This window comes from Larimichthys crocea, unplaced genomic scaffold (assembly GCF_000972845.2).
Source record: "Larimichthys crocea isolate SSNF unplaced genomic scaffold, L_crocea_2.0 scaffold677, whole genome shotgun sequence".
NCBI classification, from domain to species: Eukaryota; Metazoa; Chordata; class Actinopteri; family Sciaenidae; genus Larimichthys; species Larimichthys crocea.
Window position 1 is genome coordinate 35,674 of NW_020858925.1, and position 5,085 is coordinate 40,758.

General features: G+C 42.0%; 1 long non-coding RNA gene across 1 annotated transcript in view; it reads left to right on the forward strand.

Moving 5' to 3' along the window:
• The window catches only part of LOC113745358 (uncharacterized), a 9,685-nt gene extending 5,286 nt beyond the window's left edge, over window positions 1–4,399 (forward strand). The window contains exon 3 of the long non-coding RNA XR_003462111.1: window positions 3,695–4,399. This is a non-coding gene — a long non-coding RNA (uncharacterized LOC113745358). The remainder of the gene's footprint in view (window positions 1–3,694) is intronic.
• The last annotated feature ends 686 nt before the right edge of the window (window positions 4,400–5,085 follow it).

Here is a 5,085-nt window from a genome sequence, read left to right on the forward strand (position 1 = left end):
CCGAGGAGCTGAGGCTCACCCTCTGTATAAAGGAGGTGGAGGTGAGACAGCAGGAGTTGGAGGTGGAAACCATGCATCTAAAATTAAGGGCTCTGGAGTTAGAGCGGGGAGCTGCTGTAACTGCCAGTCCTTTACCCATGCAGACACCCTACGCCCAGTATTTCAGTGTGTTTGAGTGCATCGCTGCTACTCTACATTGGCCAAAGAGTGTGTGGCATCTGTTACTCCAGTGTAAGTTAGTTGGGAAAGCACAAGAAGTGTGCAATTCTTTGTCCATTGAAGACAGCCTTAATTATGAAATTGTGAAAGCCACCGTCCTTCGAGCTTATGAATTGGTACCAGTAGCATACAGACAAAAATTTAGGAATTGTGGAAAAACTGTCAATCAGACATATGTTGAGTTTGCCAGAGAGAAGAGCACTTTGTTTGACAAATGGTGCCAGGCCAGTAAAGGAACAACTTTTGATAATTTGCGAGAACTCATTTTGTTAGAGGAATTTAAAAACCGACTTCCTGAGAAAATTGTCATTTACCTGAATGAGCAAAAAGTCACCCGTTTCACTGATGCTGCTGTACTTGCCGATGAGTTTTTGTTGACTCACAAAAGTGTTTTTTCTTCACCAGTGTGCTGTGATTCAGTCCCCATTGGCCGGAGCCCTAGATCACCCAAAACCTCCTATCGTAACCCCACTGCTGCTACTGGTGACATTGAGAAACGAGAATGTTTCTATTGCCATGAGCAGGGTCACCTCATCGCCGTCTGTCCCACTCTTAAGAAAAAAGGACAATCTAAGAATGTCAAAACCCCATCCTCAATCGGCTTCATACATACTAAACCACAACACCCGCAAAGTGTGGATGTGGTAGATGAAATTGACCAGGATTTCAAACCATTCATTACACAGGGTTCTGTTTCTCTTGAGGGTTTAGATCAGGGGTCTCAAACTCGCGGCCCGCGGGCCGGGCGATAGTTTGTGGCCCCCGCCATAATATGAAAGTTTAATGTTAGCGCGGCCCGCGAGTTTGATATGTATGGCATTTTACAGTGTTGTGTGCGGAGCTGAACGAACCTACCAATCACGGTGGGTATATGGCTCGCGGGGGCGGGACATCGGCCGGGCTTGATGTAGCAGAGAAACATTTCTCAATGAAAGATACAGCAGCGTTGCCATGGAGCACGCTGCGTTCACAACACTTAAAAAAATAGTTTTCTTAAGTTTCTGCCCAGCGGGACATTATACATATATAGACGTATCTAAATAAATAAATAAATAAATATTGCCCCACACAATGAACATAACATATATTTCTATATGATGTAAAAGTAGTCAAAACAAATGACATCGACAACAGCACGGCCTATAACAGTCCGTGTGCAGTCGCCTTTTTTGCGCTCGCTATCTCGGTACTTTCTACCATCTACAGTACAAATGCCATGGTGTTCATGTCATCATGAAAGACGTGAACAAAGAGCGTAAAAGCAAAGCAGACTGCTACCGGGCTTTTATCCGCCGACCGCCGTGCTGCGGTTACAGTAAAAAGAAGCGAGAATGACGTATGTGTAGTGAGACGTTCACTGTCTTGATTGAAACGTCAATGCGACAGTGACAACAAGCCAAACGTGGCTCGGCTATGCGAGAGGAGGCGCTGCCAGGTCCAGATGTTCAGAAGAACAGTTCATGTTCTTCAATGTTCCATTCATGTTCAGAAGAAGGTTAAAGGTTAAAGAACTGTTAATACAGACATTTGAATCTGAATACAGTAGACTGAAGAAACCACATATAGTCGCTAACGAGATAAATCTAATTATTATTATTTTCATGATTATTATTATTTATTTATTAGTGATTGATTTATTTTCTTATTGATTCTTAATTTCTTTATTTATTTTTTCATTGATTCTTAATTTATTTATTTTTTCAACTTATTTGTGTTAAAAAATAAAGAGATTTGACAAGATTGGAATTTTTTAAACAAAGCTTTTCTTATGGAAAACCTGATGCGGCCCAGCCTCACCCAGACTCTGCCTCCAGCGGCCCCCAGGTAAATTGAGTTTGAGACCCCTGGTTTACGGGCAGATCTGCCACATCCAATATGGCGGATGCATTAACGTATCGCAGCAACAGACCAACCTGCTCAATGAGGCGTCTATGTATATCTATGGTTTGCAATGTCACAAGTGTAACTGAGAGTGTTCAGATACTTCCTGTTTCCTGCTAAACTCTTTTTCAGGGGAATGAACAGAGGAACAAAAATGCCACCTGCTGGTTAAAATAGAAACACATATCTATTATAAATCATCAGAAAGTCACAGCCACAGGATGTTTGTCAACATCAGTTCAGTTTTTTCTCAATTCTACTCAATGTATCACTTGTTTTTGTATTTTTTTCAATTAATCCCTTTCACACTTTTGTATAAACGTGGAAGTCACCACAACTAACAACAAAATCAATTCTTTATTTTATCTTTTTGACACGAAGAGTTTGTTACATATAATTTACCATTATAATTCATAATGTATGTGTTTGTTGTTTATGTTATTTTTCCATCACATCATAGACCCCAAGAAATACATACACATAATAACAGAATAATCGGTCAAATGAAACAATTTTGGTTGTCTTCTTTTACAGTATGCACACTTCCATCTTATTCTTCTTCTTCTCATTTCGGCTTTTCTCTTCAGGGGTCGCCACAGCGAATCAGTTGCCTCCATCTAACCCTGTCTTCTGCATCCTCTTCTCTCACACCAACTACCTTCATGTCCTCTTTCACTGCTTCCATAAACCTCCTCTTTGGTCTTCCTCTAGGCCTTCTGTCTGGAAGTTCAAAACTCAGCATCCTTCTACCAATATATTCACAATCTCTTCTTTGGACATGTCCGGACCATCTGAGTCTGGCCTCTCTGACTTTGTCTCCAAAACCTCTAACATGTGCTGTCCCTCTGATGTACTCATTACTGATCCTACTTGGTCACTCCAAAAGAGAACCTCAGCATCTTCATCTCTGCTACCTCCAGCTCTGCCTCCTGTCTTTTCCCCAGTGGCACTGTCTCTAGACCAAACATCACTGGTCTCACCACAGTTTTGTACACCCTCCTTTCATTTTAGCTGAAACTCTTCTATCACACATCACACCTGACACTTTTCTCCACCCGTTCCAACCTGCCTGCACACGCTTCTTCACCTCTTTTCCACACTCTCCATTGCTCTGGACTGTTGACCCTAAATACTTAAAATCCTCCACCTTCTTTATCTCTTCTCCCTGTAACCTCACTCTTCCACTTGCGTCCCTCTCATTCACACACATGTACTCCGACTTGCTGTGGCTAACCTTCATTCCTCTCCTTTCCAGGGCGAACCTCCACCTGTTCCCTGCTCTCAATACAGATCACAATGTCATCTGCAAACATCATAGTCCATGGAGATTCCTGATGCAGTCCCACCTCCACCTTGAACTCCTCTGTCACACCTACAGCACACCTCACCACTGTCTTACAGCCCTCATACATGTCCTGCACCGTTCTAACATACTTCTCTGTCACTCCAGACTTCCTCATACAATACCACAGTTCCTCTCTGGGCACCCTGTCACAAGCTTTCTCCAGATCTACAAAGACACAGTGCAGCTCCCTCTAAACTTCTCTGTACTTCTCTATCAACATCCTCAAAGCAAATGCTGCATCTGTAGTAGTCTTTTTCGGCATGAAACCATACTGCTGCTCACAAATGCTCACTTCTGCCCTTAGTCTAGCTTCAACTACTCTTTCCCATAACTTCATGGTATGGCTCATCAGCTTTATTCCTCTGTAGCTGCCACAACTCTGCACAGCTCCCTTGTTCTCAAAAATGGGCACCATCACACTTATCCTCCATTCCTCTAGCATCTTCTCACTATCTAAGATCCTGTTGAACAACCCAGTCAAAAAATGTACTGCCATCTCTCCTAGACACTTCCATAACTCCACAGGTATATCATCAGGGCTGAGTGCCTTTCCGCTCTTCATCCTCTTCAATGCCCTCCTCACTTTATCCTCACTAATCTTTGCTACTTCCTGGTCCACAACAGTCACCTCTTCTGCTCTTCATTCTCTCTCATTTTCCTCATTCATCAACTCTTCAAAGTACTCTTTCCATCTTCCCATAACACTACTGGCACCTGTCAGTACACTTCCATCCCTATCCTTAATCATCCTAGAGTGCTGCATGTCCTTCCCATCTCTATCTCTCTGCCTTGCCAACCTGTATAGATCAGTCTCGCCCTCCTTACTGTCCAACCTAGCATACAAGTCATCGTAAGCTCCTTGTTTGGCCTTTGCCACCTCAACTTTCACCTTATGCTGCATCTCCCTGTACTCCTGTCTAACTCTTTCTCCGTACACACTCCTTCACCTCCTCATTCCACCACCAAGTCTCCTTATCTACTTTATGTTATGGGAATTTTAAAGAAAAACCCTTACATAAGTAGGATCGGATTCAAAACATTAAAGTTTAAGTTGAATTTATTGTTCTTGTACAAGAGGAGCGTTTCACAGTGCAACACACTAAAGGGGTTACAGAGAAAAAAGCTCCCCGAGGAGCTCTGACAGTTGGTTCTTATACATTTTCCTAAAGATGGGCTGTCTCAACCCCTGTAAATTGTTAACAGACAATTATACAACTTGACCTTACCCTGCCAGTCTCAGGAAAACAGCAATAAAGGGAAGTGCCTTCAAGACATGTAATAAATAGAAACAAACATCGTTAAGTTAAAACATCTAACTAGCTGTGTAACCCTGATTTTTATAACATTTCCCCCCTGTTTGTACTATTTCAAAAAGGTACAAAATATAATCACAAGAATAAAAATTAATCAGTGTTCAATAGTTGGTACAAGTAATGATGGATGATGTGGGAGCGAAAAACCTGTCTGGCAGTTCTTTAACATTCTTATTGTTTCATACTGTTGCTTTCTAGACAGGAAAATTCTCCCCATGGCCCCGCTACCCCGGCGGCCAATAATTTATATTAGAAACTGTTACAATCACTTCAGTATACTTAATCACTCAAAAAGATGTAAAATATTAATGCAGAAAATATTCATTC